This window comes from Lissotriton helveticus, chromosome 4_1, assembly GCF_964261635.1.
Source record: "Lissotriton helveticus chromosome 4_1, aLisHel1.1, whole genome shotgun sequence".
Lineage (NCBI taxonomy): Eukaryota > Metazoa > Chordata > Amphibia > Caudata > Salamandridae > Lissotriton > Lissotriton helveticus.
The window spans coordinates 640,627,773-640,650,083 of record NC_136063.1 but is presented as its reverse complement, the minus strand read 5'-3'; positions in this window follow the sequence as shown (position 1 = coordinate 640,650,083).

Genomic DNA, 22,311 nt, shown 5'->3' with positions numbered 1-22,311 from the left:
TGTTGTTGGTTTTCAATTTGAAAACAGTTCTGGTGTCAACTGCTATGCTAATGTAGTGGTTAATGTTTTGTTTTCTCTAGAAAATGTAAAAGAAGAGATTGTGGTCAATTCTGATCAAAGATTTTGCAGTTTGTTAAATTCTGTGTTAGAGAAATGTAGCACTGATAGAACAAAAATAGAAAGTGTGTCTGAAATTCGAAATCTGTTAGACAGATGTTCAGGCCAAACACAATTCTCTCAAAATATTCAGCAAGATTGTCAGGAGTTTTTAATGTATATGCTTGATGTATTGCATGCTGAAGGTGTAGATGTAGATCACCTGTTTGGGCTTTCTTATCAATGGCAGCATGACTGCGAGAACTGTAGGGTATCAAGTACTACTAGTGTAGACTCAGAAAGATTTATATATTTAACTTTGCCAGACAGTAAATCAGTCTCTTTTAATAAACTAGTAAAAGCAGCTGATCACAACATGGAGTGTAGCCAATGTAAATGTGAAATGATGTCCACATTATTTATACGAACATATGGCCAGTATGTTATTTTAATGTTCCAACGATGTAGGCCTGATGGAACAAAATTGACAACTTTAATTAAAAATTTTGTGGCTTCACAGTTGTCAATATCAGGAAGGACTTTTGTAACTGCAGCAATTATATATCATGACGGTCCTTCAATAACATCAGGACATTACACAGCTTATTTAAAGTCTAGAAATGGCTGGTCATTCTGCAATGATTCTGTTTTAATTTTCAAAAGAAAATTGCCGTATGACCGTAAAAACTCTTACCTGCTGTTTTTAAAACCAAAATTTTAGGGAAAGAATCTCGGGATGTGCTCTGAGGAATTTCAAGAAGTTCTAATGGCTCCTACACGATTTGGCCTTGAGGATAAGTGTAGTACAGAGACATAACATCTTACCATAACATTGGACGTCATGGAGAAATAATTGCTCTTTGAATGAATTCAGAAAAACTGTTTCTTTTTATAAGCAAATTGAAGCAGCCAATCAAAACATGGAGTAGAGGGAATGTAAGTCTGCAATGCTGTCTACTGTTTTATATTGCTTTGTGATTAAAAGTGATGTAGAGAATTAAATAATTGTAGTAGTCATAGAGATAGTGTAAGTCTGCTTCATAGTAAGCAGTATCAGTGTCATAGGAAATGTAGAACATGACTGAGCAAGAAGGGGAAGATCTTACTAGTCCAGGATTGTGAAAATGATCTTCAACATTTTAATTGTGAAAGTTGCGGAAATACAACATGACGGGATTGGCAAACAAGAATTCTAAGAGTTATAAATGGCTCTGACATGATTTGGCCTTGTGGAAACGTGTGGTAGAGAGCAAGAAGTCATTTATTGTATGTAACATGTTTTTCAAAACGATGGAGGTTTTCTTTCAGAAAGTGGCGGTCTGAAAGTAATAACAGCACAACAGAGTGTAAGCTGTTCATAGGACATCCTTCGACGTCATGGAAAGTAAGTTAACTTTAAGGAGTTCGGAATTCTGATTTGTTATGTTGTATGGGTTTTTTAAACACAATCATTTTGATTGTGGTTTTTTTCCCCGCTGTTATATGATGAATACCTTCAAGTCACTGTTATTAGTGAAATTTGATACATTCTGAGAACAGCAAAAATAAACCATTTAACATGTATAATTAATTCTGTACTGTTTGCATTTATGATGTACATTTAGAACTGTGTAGGAGGCATGGAGAAGGAGAGGCTTCTGTAAGTGTCAAAGTTGTTGCATACAGTGCTCATATTCTACGTAGTCTTTCATATGATAGACTACATTTCCACAATGAGATACCTAAGCAAAGGAAACACAGGTGATATGATTGTGGAATGAGCAAAAAAAATTGCACGTTTTTCAATTATATTACCTGTGTTTCCTAACATTACACATCACATTGTGTAGATGAGGTTTAGGCCTGTTCCTGGAGACAGAGGAGGTCTGACATTTGTTCAAGAGTGCAGTGGACATGACTCACTTCGTTGGTAGGCCTCCACATGTATTATCTCCTCTGTATTCTTCAATAAACCTAAATTCCATCTGCAACCCTGAGTAGGACTTACCTGAAACAAATCTGTGGATAGGTTACACCTTATTGGCATCTTGAAACAATCATTTAAAATGTTAGGGTCAGATTTATGGTGGCCGTGCGCCTCTTTTGCTCCATTGTGGGTCACTTTTGTGTAAAAGATGCACCATGTTGCAAGATAGGTTTCAGTTCATCTCCAGCAAGATACCATCAGTTTAAAATGTATATAATTAGCACTGTGTAGGGGGCATGCAGAAGCTGAAGCTTTTGTAAGTGTCAAAGTTGTTGCATGCAGTGCTGCACTTCTGGGTACTGTTTAATATGCTGCACTACATCTGCACTATGAGATACTTAAGCCTAGGCAACACAGGTGATGTGATTGTGAAATGAGGAAAAGAAACCCACATTTTTCATTTACATCACCTGTGTTTCCTAAGTTTACGAATGACATTGTGCAGATGAAGTTTAGGTCTGTCCACGGACACAGAAGAGGTCTGCCCTTTGTTCAAGAGTGAAGTGGACATGACTTACTTCATTGGTAGGACTTCACATGTATTATCTCCTCTGTATTCTTCAACAAGCATAAATTTGATATGCAATCCTGAGTAGGCCTCACCTTAAACAAACCTCTGGAGAGGCCACACCTTATCGTCATCCTGAATCAATCATTTCAAATGTTAGGGACAGATTTATGATAGGTGTATGCCTCTTTTGCGCCACTGTGCGTCACTTTTGTGATGCAGCGGCGGTGCAAAAGATTTGCTATGAGGCGACAAAATTACAAATTGATGCATCTAGGCAGATGTGTCATGCTGTAAAAAACCCGTGCCACATGAAACCGATGCAGCAGTGATGCAAAAGATGCACCATGTTGCAAGACAGGCCTCATTTCATCTCCAACAAGATAAGAAGCTAAGTCTTCTGTAAATGTCAAAATTGTTGTATATACTGCTCAACTTCTATGTACTCTTTGATATGCTAGACTCCATCTGCACTATGAGATACCTAACCAAAGGCAACACAGGTGATGTGATTGTGAAATGAGGAAAAGAAACTCCACATTTTTCAATTACATCACCTGTGTTTCCTAAGTTTACGAATGACATTGTGCAGATGAAGTTTAGGTCTGTCCACGGACACAGAAGAGGTCTGGCCTTTGTTCAAGAGTGAAGTGGACATGACTTACTTCATTGGTAGGCCTTCACATGTATTATGTCCTCTGTTCTCTTCAACAACTCGAAATTTCATTTGGAACCCTGAGTAGGCCTCACCTCAAACAAAGGTCTGGATAGGACACACCTTATTGCCATCCTGAAACAATCATTTAAAATGTTAGGAACAGTTTTATGATGATTGTGCACCTCTTTTGCGCTGCCATTGCGTCACTTTTGTGAGACAACAGCAGTGCAAAAGATGCACCATGTTCCAAGATAGGCCTCACTTCATCTGCATCAAGATACTGTTAGTTTAAAATGTATATCTTTAGGACTGTGTAGGGGGCCTGGAGAAGCAGAATCTTCTGTAAGTGTCAAAGTTGTTGAAAAACTGTTTCTCCTTCAATCTTTTCCCTTGTCTTTTCTAATTTTTAAATACATGTTTTAATATTTTTCAAATGTTTGTTATCTCTTTCACAGATTGAAAGTATAAAAATAACAAGTGAGTAAGTTAACGACAATTATAAGGTAAATGTTTTGTACTCTTTTCGTTACATTTCTATCACATTCACCTACTAGTAGTTCGACAGCTTCATTTCTTTAACCCTCATTTTCCTGCCTTTGCTACTTCCCTCATTCTTTTCTCTATTACCTACTTACTCTACTCCTTCCATTCCTTTTCTCAGTCCCTCTCTTCTCATAGTTCCTCTCTCTTGTTCACTCACTCCGTCTCTATTACTCTTAGTGTCTTTGACTGATCACTCTTTCACTACTTGTTCATTATGCTTTTTCTGTGTAGTTGAAGCACACTAAGGGGCATATTATGAACACAGCCAATAAAATTATTGCTGTTTTTATTGGCAGAAAACTGTTGCAAAAGTGGTTTTAGCGGCAGTTTTCCGCCGCAAAAGCGGCTTTAGCGACACATTTCTGCCGATAAAAGCTGCAAAACTTTTATTGCCTATGTTGATGATATGGCTCTATGTTATTTACATTTCTTTGCTGTTTCAATTAATCTTTTTCTGTTATTTTTTCTTTTCTGTTTTCTGTTTTTTCTCTCTGTTATTCCACATGTTTTAATCTGATTTTGAACATTCACTCACATTCTCCAAGAAACTCTTCTTTGTTATTGTTCTACTCTCTTTTTTTTCTTTCACTTCCTTATCTATTTTGTTTTTCACAATTATACCCTCTACCATCTTTTCTTCGGTAAATCGATCTATTAAACACTATCTCTGGTTTACTCCCTATAGCTGTCTTTCTTTTAACATTACTCTCTGTTTACTTCCCTTATACTTCTTTTTTTTTTTTGTACATTTTTTGCGAACCGGGAAGCGAACGGGGAAGCGAACTAAAAGAAATAGAGCTTGCCAGAGTGCTAAACATTCTAGCAATTTTTTTTTGAAAGGGGAGGTAGTTTTTTTTTTTTTGAACATTTTTTGTTTTTTTTGTATTTTTTGAACAGTTTTATGTTTTTTTTTTGTTTTTGATGGAGGGGAAACAACAAAAAACAGGCATTGAAAAGGGCTCAACAGGAGCAAAAAAAAAAATTACTGTCTGGGGCGGTTAGGGCAATTGTGATTTACATAAACTAGGTTGATTAACGTAATGCTCATGTTACCACATGACAGCAATGCACCGCAATACATACAGGTAAATTTGATATGAGCAAAAGTCTCCTGAATGTTTGGCACGGTTTCCCGTGCCTCTGCTCCTGTCAACGATATCTGTGATGTTGACCTGGCCACAGGAGTTGTTGTTGGGTTATCCTGCATGTCACGTATCTCTGCTTGGCTGTAGTTCAATGGATGCCACCTGCTCATGTGGCGATGCATGGTATAGTTACCGAAGCTATATTTTTTATTAGTGCCTCTAGATAACCGGTCTTTACAAATGAGGCAGGTGACATACCTAGCATTTACTTTCTTCTGCCCTCGAGGGATTGAAAAAAACTGCCAAATAAAACTGGCTTTCCGATGGGAAACCCGGGGCACCTCTTGTAAGAACTGTGGTCCTTCTGTCTCCTCTTCCTCTAGTTCATCCTCTTCCTCCTCTGTGTTGCTGATGAACTGGGGAGGTGGTCCTCTCTTCCCATGAGGAGGTGGAGGTGGTGGTGGGGGTGCACCAGCTGAAGCAACTAATGAAGCCATTGCTCAACTCTCAAAAAAGGTCTTCCTCTCACAAAGATGAAAGTCAGAGTGAGGAAAGAAGGAGGGGTTTTCATCATTTGGGAAAAACAATAGTTCTAAACCAATGAAAAGTGTTATTTTTAGGTCACCTGACCTAGCCTTACATCATTATGAAACCAAAAGTGAAATGAACCAATGAAAAGTTTTATTAACAAGTCACATGACCTCTTACGCTTAAGTTACGCGCTGCGGAACGCGACCCAGATCGCTTCCGGTTCGCTGCGCTTCGCGCCTCGGTTCGCGCTCCGGAGCACTTCCGGGTGCGCTAACGCGGCGCGTCATAAGACGCATTACGCGGCAACGCGATACGTCGTGCTTTCGCGATGCGCAGCGGATCGCTTCCGGGGAGCTGCGCTTCGCGTCTCAGTTCGCGTACCGGAGCACTTCCGGGTGCGCTAACGCGGCGCGTCATAAGACGCATTACGCGACAACGTGATACGTCGCGCTTCCGCGATGCGTCACGATGTTGATTTCTAACGCGGCAGTTGCGCAAACGGAACGTTTACCGGTTCGCGGACTGTGTCGCGGCATCAAGATGAGCTAACGGGAAGCTTCCCGGTTCGCGAACCGGGAGCGAACAAAAAAAATATTTAAAAAAAAAATTATTAATAAACATATAAAATATATTTTTGGACTTAAAGAAGAATACATTTTACAGCTACAGATATTAGCTTTTAAAAAACCAATGAAATTCACTGAAAAAACCATAGGTTATAGACCATATATAGTTAGGAATTAGCATTTACAAAACCTTGAAAATTCACTGAAAAAACCATAGGTTATAGACCATACATAGTTAGGAATTGGCATTTAAAAAACCTTATTTTACTCACACAAAACCATTGAAATTCCATATATAGTTAGTTGTACTAACTATATATCGCGCACCCGCAATCCACTGCTGATGATGTCACATATTACATCATTCATGACATGGTCAGTGACATCACTGATGACATCACTGATGACATCTCAAATGACATCACTGATGACATCACTGATGACATCTCAAATGACATCACTGATGACATCACTGATGACTACATCCAGTGACTCTATAATTCTGTAAAGTTAAAATATGTCTTACATATTGAAGAATGAGTGGATGTATAAGTGTTTTGATGAAGGATTTAGTAGGGGCATGACTGACTGTATGAGTGACTGATTAAATGTGTCTCACTGAGTGCATGGGTTAGTGACTAAACTGTCTTAATTTGTGCATCATTATGTCTGTTGTTCTATAAACTGCTGCATGTGTTGATCAGTAGCTATATAATTAACTATATGGGTTATTGATTGGTTGCCCAAGCATTTGTATGGGAGACTGAGTGTGTGTGTGGGTGGCTGGGAGGTGTATGACTCTCTGCATAGATGTGTGAGCAGTTGATTGACTAGATGTATGGGTTCAAAAGTGCATGTGGAAACAGCTGTATGGGCAGTTGACTGTGTGCATGAGTGTATTGGTGAGTGAATGGATATCTCAGTGCTACATGTTAAAGTAAGTACATATGTAAAATACAGTACATGTGAGAGTTGACATATATAAATAACTGTCCATAAGAGCCAGTGAATGTGTGAGTGGCTGTATGGATCATTGTGAACTTGTATCCAGGATTGTATAAGTGAGTAAATATGTTTTAGTATATGTTTGAATAAGTAAGGTGTGTATAACTGTATAGTTGAGGAAATGGAGGTGTGATTGATTCTTTGCATGACTGACTAAGTGTCTGAGTAACTCCATGGATGAGTGACAGTCTATGAGTGTCTGTTTACACTGAGTGTATCTAAGGTTATATTAGAGTCTGAAGAGGTTCATCGTATTATCACATGAATGATGTCATCAGTGATGTGATCAGTAATGTCAAATGAGATGTCATCAGTGATGTCATCAGTGATGTCATTTGAGATGTCATCAGTGATGTCATTTGAGATGTCATCAGTGATGTTATCAGTGATGTCATTTGAGATGTCATCAGTGATGTCATCAGTGATGTCATTTGAGATGTCATCAGTGATGTCATCAGTGATGTCACTGACCATGTCATGAATGATGTAATATGTGACATCATCAGCAGTGGATTGCGGGTGCGCGATATATAGTTAGTACAACTAACTATATATGGAATTTCAATGGTTTTGTGTGAGTAAAATAAGGTTTTTTAAATGCTAATTCCTAACTATATATGGTCTATAACCTATGGTTTTTTCAGTGAATTTTCAAGGTTTTGTAAATGCTAATTCCTAACTATATATGGTCTATAACCTATGGTTTTTTCAGTGAATATATATATATATATATATATATATATATATATATATATATTAGAAATATAATTCAGAGCACTGCAACAAGATAGTTTGGATCCAACTCTGTTGTCTGTTTGATTTTAATTTGAACAACACTCCAAAATAACCAAAGTTGAACATGTATACACAATATTTCGATATAGCTGGTTAATTTGTTGACACATAGGTAGAGTGTAGATGCAGTCAGCCGACACGTTTTTGATCGTGTTGACGACTTTTTCAAGGCTTCAGCTGTAGTTAATTCCGTTTGTTATATGTAAGCGTTGGAAAACCTCCAATCCCCTTCGTGTAATGGGGTATTAGACAGTAAGACACCTCTAATTTTTCCAAGGTGCAGTGGATATACTTTCAGAGTCAAAAGCGACCTTTCAGGTGAGAGAGTCAAACTCACAAATAAACAGTAGTTGGTCTCCTCGTTATATTAGACGAGAAAGGATCTCATATCACCTTCGGGTATATGATATTCCCATTATTCATGTGGGGCGGCCCGTGACGGCAATGCTCCCGAATTCCCTTGGCATCCCTTGGTGATATGGGATCCTTTCTCGTCTTGAACAGTGGAGGTTCTTCTCACGGACCGACAGCCTGTCGGATATAGCTGCTGCACAGAACTGTGCTGGCTAGACGGCCACGCCGGGTTGACGCGTTCCGTCCCATTGCCTTTAAAGCTAGTTCTCCCGCGGTCGCTCGAGACTGCTACGAGTGAATAGCTATCTCGCGGCTCGCACTGAAAGGTACGTTCATTATTGCACGCCATAATTCTTTCTCCTTGGAGAGCGCTCAAAACTTTTTGCAACCTTCTGACACTAAATTATTATTTACAGAATCTGATTATTACCACGATTAGTCGGTGACTAAAGAGATGCCTCCCAATTGATTTGATGCATCCCAATTCAGATTAGGTAAGCACGGAACAGTGGGTGGACCATTTCATTCGTTATGTAACGACCAGTCTCTTGATTTTATTATTTTATTTACGCAGTGTAGTTGGATGATCTTACCATCTCCAAAAGTACCCAGACATTTCTATTGGGTTAAATCCACTTATTGAGGTATGTTTTCCTTAAAACCGGCACAATTCACCTACTCACCTAGTGGGGGTACAGTTCTCTCATCTGTCTGTTTTTAAACTCTAGGTGATTTACCACAACATCACTTTTCACCTAAGACGATAAGTTGGAATCATCCTTTCCAGATATGATTCCTTGTCCCTCGTGATGTCAGGAATACGCTTGAGCCTGTTGAGTTTAGACTCGAGGTCCTTCTTTCCTTTATTTACTAAGGGTCCATTGTCAGGATATTCACACCCACTTCATGAAGTGAGTGGTTACGTAATTATCAGTTGACACCTTTACCAGAGTCCATAAATACATAAGGAATTGGTGAGTTTATCGGCACTCTTGTCCCCTAATCACTTACCATTACCCGTTGGAACACATTCTTATTTTGAATTCTTTTCTCCTTCAGGCTGTCGCATCTCCTGTCCCTTTGTCCTGAAGAAGACCTGCCATGACATTCCCTTAATTGTGCATTTGTTAGGGTCAAAACGTCGACGGATACACTCTTACCCCCAGATTCATCAAAGTCCTGTTTTGGGGGGTCCTTAATAGCGAATTTTAAGGAATCGCTATTAAAGACTCGCAAAACGGGATGCATGTAGAAATCGCAATATTTTTTGCGATTTCTACTGCTTCCTTATTTGCGATTCGCTAATTGCCAATCGCAAATAAGGAATGGCTTTCCCATTCATTCCTATGGGCCTAAAGGCCCATAGGAATGAATGGGGAGTAATTCCTTATTTGCGATTAGCAATTAGCGAATCGCAAATAAGGAAGCGATTTAAAGGGTGCCAGGGTGTCCAAAGGATACCGTGTAGCACCCCTGAAATGGTAATGTACACTGGTGTTGCGCACACACATGTCCAAAGGACATGTGTGTGTGTAACATACAACTTAGAAAAATGCACTAAAGTGCATTTTTCTAAGTTTTTGCTATTTACCACGTAGTTAGACTTCGCAGTAAATAGCGGCCCCAGATTGCGAATTCGCAATTTTAAATGGTTCATGAATTGTATTTAAGGAATCTCAAATTGAGATTCCTTAAATGCAATTATTCGCAATTTAGCGATTTCTAGAATTGCGATTTTTGCATTTGGGATGATGAATCCCAAATGCAAAAATAGCGCTCGCAAAGGGCCAGATTCTCAGAATCTGGCCCTTTGCGAGCTGATTTTGGCTTGATGAATCTGGCTGTTAGTTCTCGCTGTCCTTGAATTATTAAGCAATCGTTGCTTGGACTAGAGATACTTAAAGCATATATTGTTTGGACTTGAAAACTTCCTTTTCCCTGTAAAACTTTTTTCATGTATTAACATATTGTTTTTTCACTTTTATGTATAATACACCCAGTCACGTTCTATCACTTGGGCACTTTATTCACTGTAAATTCATATCACTTGCGTCGTTCCATTTTATGAATTACTAGACAGTCTGTACTTTGAATTTTTGCAGTGTTTGATGAAAAAGAAAAGTAAAACATTTTTGATACCGCCTAAACATTGTTACTTTAGATGTGCTCCACCTTCTATCAAACATTCATTGATATTACATAAATGTTTTGAACTGAAAGAATTTTTCTTACTCGACAGAATCAATTGATACTTATGATATATATGCCCAGGTTCTGAGGTATACTGGGTTACCCCATTGCTTTCAACATAAGGTGACACTTCTGCACACACATATATATATATATATATATATATATATATATATATATATATATATATATTCACTGAAAAAAACATAGGTTTTAGACATGTTATAGTTAGGATTTAGCATTTAAAAAAGCCTTAGAAATTCACTAAAAAAACATAGGTTTTAGGGGTGTTATACTTAGCTGGACATTTCACTCGTACAAAAAACATTGATATTCCTCTGTTATAGTTAGTTCCGCTAACTATAACTCGCGTGCCCGCAATCCACTGCTGATGATGTTACATATTATATCATTCATGACATGGTCAGTGACATCACTGATGACATCTCAAAGACTGGACCCCATCCCACGGGGCCAGCCTCCGTTTTTTAAAATGTATTTATTTATTTTTTAAATTTGAGGAGGGGGTCCGCGTGGCCCCCCTCCCGGGCTACTAATAGCCCTGGGGACCCCATCCCATGGGGCTGGCCCTCTCCGTTGGAGGCCGTGGGGGGTCCCCCAGCTAACATGCTGCTCCCCCTGTAGAAAAACAATCTGCTTTGCTATTTGGAAGAGAGAGCAGGTTTCCTGCTCTCTCTTCCAAACAGCAAAGCAGTTTGCAATGACACGAGCCGCGAGGCTCCCGCCCTGTCATTGCAAACTACAGTGTCCCGGGGTGGGCACTCCGGGACACTGCAGGAGCCGGCCCTAGGGGGTGGCGGTCCCCAGGGCCTCACAAGGCTCCAGGAGGGGGCCTCCCTCCCATATTTTACAAAGCCCCGGGGGGAGGTGGTCCCGGGGCTGGGGGGTCCGTCATGGACCCTCCAATTTACATATTTAGAGCCCTGGGGAGGTGGCATTCCCCGGGGCATGTGGGGGGGCTTGAGCCCCCCCAAACAGGGTATTTTCTTTTAAAAATAAAGCCTCGGGGGATGCGGTCCTCGGGGCTGTGGGGGCCATGAGCCCCCGCCATTCTGTTCTAAAAGCCCCTAGGGGGGTGGTGGTCCATGGGGCTGGGGGGGCCTGAGAGTCCCCACAACAAATTTAAATAAGTCCCGGGGGTGGCGGTCCCCGGGGCTGGTGGATCCTGTGCGGCCATAGACATATATGTGATTTTAATTGTGATTTTCCCAGGAACTACTGAACGGATGTACAGCATTTAAGCAAAAGGCACAATTGTGAACCAAGGGCTACCTCTTTGCCAAATTAGGTGTAATTCCGTTCAGCAGTTCAGGCTGTAGCCGCGATGAACGGTTCCTATGGAAAATTACATGGGGAAAACACGTTTTGGGACCCCCCTTTTTTCTCAGCCCCGAATTGATGAAACACCCCGAGACTTTCAGGATTAGAGCGTACCGTAGCGGCGCACCAGTTTTGAACATTTCTCAAAGATTCGTCAACTGGCGCCAAAGTTATTCCAAATAGAATGTTGCGGATTTCCTATGGATAATAGGTCCTAACTATAACTACCTATTGACGACCACCAGTAGGATATATATATATATATACATATATGTATAACACAAACAACCACCTCCCACAGCAGCACCATGGTAGAAGGCACGGACACGAAGTGGTTCAGGATTCAGCATCTTCTTTATTTGTTCAGGTCACCCTCAGGCACAAGGAGAGACGCGTTTCAGCCTCCAAGAGGCCTTTATCAATATATATATATGCACACATTTTGATTTATTATATGTGGGCATTTATGATATATATATGTATATATATTCATGTCATTTTCATTAATTTATTTATTTGTCCACTCCTTTGCAACAAAGCATGTGGACGTACAGGGGTGCTTGGGTACAAAAAGTGAATTTTTTATGTGAGTGCAACCATGTTCGCTGTGAACATAGCTGATTTCAGTAACACATCGATGCCACATAGATAAATAAATGTACTTTTGCACCAGAGTGCCTGCATCCAATGTCTTTGATTCAAAGCAGCAGTCATGTAATAGCTTAGGGTTTCTGAATTTTATTTGGGAAAGCACTTAGTCCAGAGAGAAGTGGGGATTTTTTTCAGCCTGACAGGAAGGGTATAGGAGTGGAAGATTGGGGAGGAAGTGGGGTGGTTGTAAAGTGAATCACAAGATGTAGGTTGACAAAAGGCTTTATGGAGCTCCAGTCAATAGTATAGGAGTATAGATGGTCTTGGACCCTAACAGGATTTTGTATGCAGCTCTCCACAGGTATGACTCTGGGAAACACCCCCATCATACAAGGTTCCATGACGTCATGAAAGAATAGCATGGCAGGATACCAATACCATGTTCTTTCCAATCCCCTCCCCCATTTCATCATTGGTTTTCTGATTGTTTCCATTTGGCCCCGTTATTCAATTTTTTTGTTTCAGCGTTGAATTATTGACTACTTGAGTTTTTAAATGTAAAATAAAAAAATTCAAAGTGACAGTGATGGATAAATATACCTTTACATTAGTTTAGATCGGTTTTGATTTCTAACTTGTGCAAAATACTAATATTTGTACTGATATTCTAAAGATGAGTGTTATGTTTTTGTCTAGGTCCTCAATTATTCCAAAGCTGAGGCCTCTCCTGGGGGTGCACAGACCATACTGTTTAGGGACTGGTAGGAGGTGATGCTGGGGCAGGTACGGAGTCACTTTCCTTCCGCAATGAAAACTGCTGCCTTTGTTAAGGTATTCCTTCCTTGCTTCCAAGCTCAGATACCAATCCTATCATGAATAACCCATCCTCCAATGTTTATATTGAACTCTTTCTAGTTATGAAGTTAATCAGTAGAAGAAATGGTACGTCAGCCAGGCCACACTCATACCTACAACCTCCTCGATTTTGTTCCAAACACCCCACAAATTACAATCCATTCACACCACTTGTGCCACATTTCTCCCACAATTTCTACTCAGCTGTCTTCTTTTCATGATGTTCATTATTGTTCCATTCTCTACCTGACATTAACCGTGCGACTGAGCCTATAAGATGATTGGTCACAGAACCTTCTCGCAACTAAACCTAAACACAGCCCAAGCCCTGATGTTTTATTAGAAGTTATCATGCCGAAAACGTACTTGCGTTATAGCCCAGTAATAAAACATATGCTGTACATTTAAGGAATTTGGACTTAAGGGTGTAGTTTTTGGGCCTAGTCAAGAATCTGGAAGGGACTCAGGAGGGAGTAGAATAAGTGTAGGGCAATTGGAATTTTAGTTGTCCCAAAAACACATTCTGCCCTACTAGGTAGACCACATTAATGTTACAAAATATGTATAAATATAGCCAAATAAGTTGTGCAGCATAAGTTTCATGCATCATATTTTTCAATATCAATATTTTTTATATATTGTGCAGCTCCTTCATTTTGTAATAATACATTAGGTGACTGTCATCCAGTGAATTAATTTTAATGTTTCATCCATTTAAAAACAAATATCTATTTTAGATTATGTCAATGGTCATGGATCATTCATATCTTGTATTGCCATTTGTGTCTTATCTATGGAAAAAGAGGGCATGTGATAAAGAATCACCGATTTTTTTTTTGTGGCGTTAGGGGATGAGTGGTGTTACTGTCTGACTTTATAAACAAGTGTTTGTGTTGAGAACTACTATTCATATTCTTATCTTCTTGTTCCTGCGAAAGGACATATGCCAGAGTCCCGGCTAGAGATAGCCACTCAGCTGCGTCTCCAAAAGGTAGTGGCCATTGCCCTGGACTACCGCTGGCATGTGGCCCTGGTGGAAGAGAGGAGGAGGCTGCTGCGAATAGTCAACGGTAACCCAGCAACGCTGTTGCCATGACCAAAAGCAGCCTAGGTCTCAAACTGCCCACCTTTAACGGCGGATGATCTCCTCTAACAACTGATCAACGGTCACCAGAAATTGAAGGCGGGCCAGTGCTGATCGGAAGAAAACCAATAGGAAATCTTAAGGAGGATTGAGGCAATTTTTATGTTTTACCCGCACTTTGCTTGTGCTGTGCTTGCAAAATCTCTTGTGAATAAAAAAAAAGGTTAAAACGGGCTTAGAGCCCACCCATTACTTACCTTTACTTAGTATAGATTAACTCTAACTTCACTCTCACTTCCTTGCTTCCTATAGGTCAACGACTCCTCCTCCTCTCCTCCAGTTTCTCCTAAGTCTTTGCTGTGGGTCCCTGCCATGGAGCCTTGACCAAGTACTGCTTTCTATGGCTAGTGTCCTTCCACTGACTGCAGGCACCTCCAGGTGTTTTTTTTTATTTTTTTACTTTTTGGCATGCACTCCCAGAGTAAATCCTGACCATCCATTTCCATTGTTATTTTAATTTTCGAAATGCACTTCTAGAGTGCATGTCTCTGCAGTTGCTCCCAATCCAGACCATTCATTTCCATTGTTAGTGTACCCTAGAGCACCAAAGAGCTTTCACAACAACTCTGCTGTGTCACAGGCATGACGAGATGTTATCAACTGAGACTCTCCCTTCTGCACTGTATACCTACTTCCGTCCTTGAGGCGGCAAATAAATGCGTTTTTCAGTGAACAGGGTAATTAACATTTTGCAAAGTATGTTTTATTTTGCCATGGTCCATTATGTCTTGTACTGTGTGAAATCTCTGGATCTGCACTCTTGAATGGATGATAGTGTAGGTATTAATAGGAGTGGATGTGGCTTAACAGCAACATCTGCCAACTTTGGAGCTGTGGAAACAGGTTCGTGTCTCAGTGTCAGCTCCACATCCTGTGATGTTGGGCAAATCCTTTAATCTCCCTGTGCCTTACAGAAAAAGAATGTGTTTTAGTAATGTAACTTTTTAAAAACTTTTCGACATGCACTCCTAGAGTACTTGTCTCTGCAGTCCATTTCAATACTGACCATCCATTTCTATTGTTATTTTAATAGTCAACATTCACTCCTAGAATGCATGTCTCTGCAGTCCCTTTCGATCCTGACCATCCATTTCTGTCTGCACTCTCTGTGCAAGAGAGCTTTCACAACCACTCTGCTGTGACGGGAAGGTACAACGCCATGACAAGATATTATTAGCAGAGACTGTTTCTTTTCCATGCTTGAGGCATCAAGTGAATGCGTTTTTCAGCGAACAGGCAAATTAACATTTTGCAAAGAATGTTTTATTTTTCTGTGGACCCGTTATGTTTTGTACTATTTGAAATCGCTAGATCTGCAAATGCAGTGGTTTCGAATGGACTACAGCGCCAGGATTACGAGGAGTACATATCGCATAATGGCCAGAGCTGCCGATTTTGGAGCTGGGAAACCAGGTTCAAGTTTCAGCTTTGGCTCCACATCCTGTGATTCTGGGCAAATCACTAAATCGTCCTGTGGCTAGCAAAACATTAATGTGTTGCTTTGTAATGTAATTGGTGCTCATGTAAATCTCTCTAATAACTTGGGGTCAAGTTTGCGTGAAATAAAATTAGGTAAACTGAGTGGTCTTAGAAGAAACTAGAGATGATGGACTTAAGTTAACAAAAGGACAATCAAGTAAAGAAACAAATTATTCTCAGAGACATGTATGAGGCAAGCATTGATCCATAATGATCTCCCAAACATATCTGTCATATTTAGTTGACCTGTGAAGACACTCACAGCCACCAAATGAATTACGTATATGTCCCTCTTTCCTTGGAACGCAATATGCAATACAGTACAGTCTTCTAAATGTTCACTGGCTGCCCAGCATAGGAATGAAACTAAGGATAGGGATGAGTATCTTGTTTGTTTTATTATATGGAGTCCTTCATTGAACCTGATACAATTGCTCATTTCAAAGTCTATGATTGAACCGAAGGTTGAATTTGGCTTTTTTGCCTGTCATCTGTTAGTTGGTCCAGGCAATAAAATTGCTGTGTCCTCCATGAATGACTATCTCTGCCATACACATGGGACCCTTTAAGATTATCTAGAATAGCCAGCATAAAGATACATATCAATATTTATACATTCACTGAAGAAAACATAGGTTTCAGGGACATTATAGTTAGGAATTAGCATTTAAAAATCCTCAGAAATTCACTGAAAAAGTCACAGGTTTCAGGGACATTATAGTTAGTTGGACATTTCACTTGTAGAAAACCCGAGAAATTCGGCCGTTATAGTTAGTTGAGTTAACTATAACTCACGCCCCCGCAATGCACTGCTGATGAAGTCACATATTACATCATTCATGACATGGTCAGTGACATCACTGATGACATCTCAAATGATATCACTGATGACATCACTGATGACATCATCCAGTGACTGTGTATTTCTGTAAACTTTAAATATGTTTTCTATATTTAAATGCAAAGGTGTATTGAAGAATTAGTAGGTGTATAAGTGAATGGATGATTTAATAGATGTGTGACTGACTGTATAAGTGAGTGATTAAAAGTGTCTTACTGAATGCATGGGTTAGTGACTAAACTGTGTGAATGTCTGTATCAGTCTGTCAGTTGGCATGTAAGCGGCTGCATGGGTTGGTGAGTACCTTCATGAGTGTCTACATTGTTTATTGATTGGTTGTCCGAGTATCTGTATGGGTGCCTGAGTGTCTTTGTGGGTAGGTGGGTGTGTGTGACTCTGTGCATAGCTGTGTGAGTGGGTGATTCACTGGGTATATGGGTTCAAGAGTACATCTGTGAGGGGCTGTATGGGTGGGTAAGTATGTGTATAGGTGTGTTGGTGAGTGAATGGATGTCTCAATGGTACATGTGTGAGTAACTACATATGTGAAAGGCAGTAAATGTAAGTGTTGGTGTATTTAAATGACTATATATGAGACTGAGTGATTGTGAGAGTGGCTGTATGGATGAGTGTGTGCTTGTGTCAGTGATTGTAGAAGAAAGGAAGTATGTGTTAGTATCTGTAGGAATAAGTGAGGCGGTGAGTGTATAACTGTATATGTGAGTAAATGGGAGTGTGATTGATTCTTTGTATGACTGACTAGGTGTGTGAGTAACTCTATGGATGAGTGGCGGTGTGTGAGTGTCTGTATAGGTGTATGAGTGCATATGATTGTGCTGTATTGATGTGTGACTGCATGAATGAGTGACTGTATGGGTGAATGAGTGGATGTGTGTGGACCTAGGAATCAGTGCGTGTGTATGTAGTAACTGGTATTGGTGTGTCTATGTTTTCAAAAATGGTAATCTGTATTTTAGAGTGGGTATATCAAAGATTATATTAGGGCCTGAGGAGGTGCATCAGATTATCATGTGGATGATATAATCAGTGATGTCATTACGATGAGCTTATATGCGATGTCATCAGCAGTGCATTGTGGGGGAGCGAGTTATAGTTAGCTCAACTAACTACAACGGCCGAATTTCTCTGGTTTTGTATGAGTAAAATGTCCAACTAATTATAACGTCCCCCGAAACCTGTGGTTTTTTTCAGTGAATTTCTAAGGTTTTTTAAATGCTAATTTCGAACTATAACGTCCCTGAAAAACTATGTTTTTTCTGTGAATTTCAAAGGTTTTTTAAGTGCTAATTTCTAACTATAATGTCCCTGAAACCTATGTTTTTTTCAGTGAATTCCTAAGGTTTTTTATATGCTAATTTCTAACTAGGCCTACAGAGGTAGGACATGTGCAGAAAAAGGAAGAACGGCGCAGAAAGAAGCAAGAGAAATGCAAAAAGACACAACAGAAGTCCAGAAAGAGAAAGAAAGGTGCAGAGAGAAGCAAGAGATATGCAGAAAGAGGCCTTGTTGCAAAGTCATCCTGTGCCCTGGGCACCCCCAACTTTTCGCTGACTGGTACTAACTGACTCTGACTGACCCTGGGCTATGCCTAACCAGGTCCGGAGCCAGTGCTATGCTGTAAGTCACTTAGAATACAGTGAAAACACCTACATACAGTGGGGTATACTATGAGTTGGGCTACCCCTGTGATTGACATGACCTCCCCTGTAAGGTCCTAGTACATAATAGGGCAGGGGGGGCAAAACTACCTCTAAGTACCTAGCATGGCAGTTCAGAGGCCAGCAGCCCTTTTCTGCTCCTGAATGTGTGCACTGCTGAGCCGAAGGTCAGTTTAATAGTAACCCTGTGTGTGCAGAAAGAGGCAAGAGAGATGGAGAAAGAGGCAAGAGAGGTGCAGAAAGAGGGAAGAAGGGTGCAGAAAGAGCCAAGAGAGGTGCAGAAAGAAGCAAGAGAAGTACAGAAAGAAGCAACAGAGGTGGAGAAAGAGGGACGAGGGGTGCAGAAAGAGGCAAGAGAGGTACAGAAAGAAGCAAAAGAGGTACAGAAAGAAGTGAGAGAAGTACAGAAAGAAGCAACAGAGGTACAGAAAGAGGGAAGAGGGGTGCAGAAAGAGGCAAGAGAGGTGCAGAAAAAAGCAAGAGAGGTACAGAAAGAGGGAAGAAGGGTGCAGAAAGAACCAAGAGAGGTACAGAAAGAAGCAAGAGAGGTGCAGAAAGAAGTGAGAGAAGTACAGAAAGAAACAACAGAGGTGCGGGAAGAGGGGTGCAGAAAGAGGCAAGAGAGGTGCAGAAAGAGGCAAGAGAGGTACAGAAAGAGGGAAGAAGGGTGCAGAAAGAGCCAAGAGAGGTACAGAAAGAAGCAAGAGAGGTGCAGAAAGAAGTGAGAGAAGTACAGAAAGAAGCAACAGAGGTGAAGGAAGAGGGGTGCAGAAAGAGGCAAGAGAAGTACAGAAAGAGCACCAGAAGTGCAGAAAGAGGCCTGATAAGTTCAGAAAGAGGCATCAGAGATGCAGAAACAGGCAGAAGAGGTGCAAAAGAGGGAATAAGGGTGTAAAAGGAGAGAAAAGGGGTACCGAAAGAGGCAAGAGGGGTGCAGAGGTTTGCAAGAGAGATGCGGAAAGAATCAAGAGCAGTGCAGTAAGAAGCAAGAGGGGTGCAGAAAGAGGCAAAAGAAGAGCAGAATCAAGCAAGAACCAAGCAAAAGAGATGCAAAAAGAGGTTAGAGGAGTACAGAAAGAGACACGAGAGGTACAGAAAGAGGCATGATAGGTGCATAAAGAAGAAAGAGGGTGCAGAAAGAAGCAAGTGGGGTGCAGAAAGCAGCAAGAGAGGTGTGGAAAGAGGCAAGATAAGTACAGAAAGAAATAACAGAGGTGCAGAACGAAGCGGGAGTAGTGCAGAAAGAGACAAGAGGGGTGCAGAAATAGGCAATAGAAGTGCAGAAAGAAGCAAAAGAGGTGCGCAAAGAGGCAAAAGGGGTGCAGATAGAGGAAAGAGCAGTGCAGAAAGAACCAAGAGACATGCAGGAAAAGGAAAGAAGGGTGCATAAAGAGGCACGAGGGGTGCAGAAAAAGCAAGAAAGTTGTAGAAAGAAGCAAGAGAAGTGCAGAAATAGCAACATAGGTGCACAAATAGAAAGAGGGGTAGAGAAAGAGGCAAGAGAAGTGCAGAAGGAAGCAACAGAGGCGCAGAAAGAGGCAAGACAAGTACAGAAAGAGGCAAGAGAGTTACAGAAACAGGCAAAAGAGGTGTACAAAGAGGGAGCAGGGGTTCACACAGAGCCAAGAGAGGTACAGAAAGAACCAACAGAGGTGCAGAAAGAGACTAAGGGTTGCAGAAAATGTGCAAGAGACTGGCAGATAGAAGCAAGAGCAGTACAGAAAGAACCAACAAATGTACAGAAAGAGGCATGAGGGGTGCAGAAAGAGGCAATAGAGGAGCAGAAAGAGGCAAGAGAGGTGCACAGAGGCATGAGGGGTACAGAAATTTGCAAGAGCGGTGCAAAAAGAAGCAAGAGAAGTGCAGGAAGAAGCAACAGAGGTGCAGGAAGAAGCAAGAGGGACGCATAAAGAAGCTAGGGAAGTGCAAGAAAAAGGAACGGAGGTGCAGAAAGACATAAGAGAGGTACAGAAACAAGCAAGAGAAGTGAAGAAAGAGGCAAAAGAATTACTGAAAGAAGCAACAGAGGTGTAGAAAGAAGCAAGAGAAGTGCAGAAAAAGGCAAGTGAGGTCCAGAAAGAGGCAAGAGAGGTGCAAAAAATGGAAAGAGACCTGCAGAAACAGGCAAGGATACAAAAAAGGGATAAGGGTACAGAAAGAAGCAAGAGATGTGCAGAAAGAGGGAAGACAAGTACAGATAGAGACAATAGGGGTGCAGAATGAGGCAAGTGAGGTGCAGAAAGAGGCAAAAAAAGTATAGAAAGAAGCAACAGAGGTGCAGAAGGAGGCAAGAAAGTTGGAGAAACAGACAAAAGAGGTGTAGAAAGAGGGAACACGGGTGCAGACAGAGGCAAGAGAGGTGCAGAAAGTAGGAAGAGGGGTGCCAAAAGAGACAAGAGGGGGCAGACATTTGCAAGAGAGGTGCAGAAAGAAGCAAGAGCAGTGCACAAAGAAGCAGGAGAAGTGCAGAAAGAAGCAAGAGAGGTAGATAAATAGGGAAGAGGGATACAGAAAGAGGCAAGAGGGATTCAGACATTTGCAAAGGAGGTACAGAAAGTAGAAAGAGCAGTGCAGAAAGAACCAACAGAGGTACAAAAAATGCAAGAGGGATGCAGAAAGAGGCAACAGAGGTGCAGTAGGAGGCAAGAGTACTGCACAAAGAGGCAAGAGAGTTGCAGAAACAGACACAAGAGATGCAGAAAGAGGGACCAGGGATGAAGACAGAGGCAAGAGAAGTGCAGAAAGTGGGAAGAGGGGTCCAGAAAGAGGCAAGAGAAATTAAGAAAGCAGCAAGAGCAGTGCAGAAAGAAGCAACCGAGTGCAGAAAGAGGCAAGAGGGGTGCAGAAAGATGAGAGAGAAGTGCAGAAAGAAGAAAAGGGTGCAGAAAGAGGCAAGAGGGGTGCAGAAGAAGCAAGAGCTGTACAGAAAGAACTAAGAGATGTGCAGAAAGAGGCAAGAGAGGTGCAGAAAGAGGCAAGAGATATACCAAAAAGCGAAAAAGGGTACAGAAAGAAGCAAGAGAAGTGCAGAAAGAGGCAAGTGAGGTGCAGAAGGAGGCAAGAGAACTGCAGAAAGAGAGTTATAGAAACAGGCAAAAGAGATGCAGAAAGACGGAACAGGTTTGCAGACAGAGGCAAGAGAGGTACAGAAAGAGAGAAGAGGGGGTACAGAAAGAAGAAAGAGGGATACAGAAATTTACAACAGAGATGCAGAAAGAAGCAAGAGCAGTGCAGAAAGAACCAACAGAGGTGCAGAAAGAGTAAAGAGGGGTACAGAAAGATGCAAGAAAAGTACAGAAAGAAGCAAAAGAGGTGCATAAGAGGCAATAGAACGGCACAAAAAGGCAAAAGAGGTGCAGAAAGAGGCAGGAGAGGTACGCAAAGAGGTAAAATGAGGACAGAAAAAGGCAAGAGGATGCAGAAAGAAGCAATAGGTGTGCTGAAAAAGGTAAGAGGGGTGCAGAAAGAGACAAGAGAAGTGTAGAAATAAGCAAGTGAGGTTCAGAAGGAGGCAAGAGAACTGCAGAAAGAGGCAAGAGAGTTATAGAAACAGGCAAAAGGGATGCAGAAAGACGGAACAGGTTTGCAGACAGAGGCAAGAGAGGTACAGAAAGAGAGAAGAGGGGGTATAGAAAGAGGAAAGAGGGATACAGACATTTGCAACATAGATGCAGAAAGAAGCAAGAGCAGTGCAGAAACGAAAGAACCAACAGAGGTGCAGAAAGAGTAAAGAGGGGTACAGAAAGATGGAATAAAAGTACATAAAGAAGCAAAAGAGGTGCATAAAGAGGCAATAGAACTGCACAAAAAGGCAAAAGAGGTGCAGAAAGAGGCAGGAGAGGTAAACAAAGAGGTAAAATGGGGACAGAAAGAGGCAAGAGGGTGCAGAAAGAAGCAATGGGTGTGCTGAAAGAGGTAAGAGGGGTGCAGAAAGAGGCAAGAGAAGTATAGAAAGAAGCAACAGATGTACTAAAAAAGGCAAGAGAGGTGCAGAAACTGGCAGGAAAGTGCAGAAAGAGGGAGCAAGGATGCATAAAGAAGTAAGAGGGATACATAAATGTGCAAGAGAGGTACAGAAAGAAGA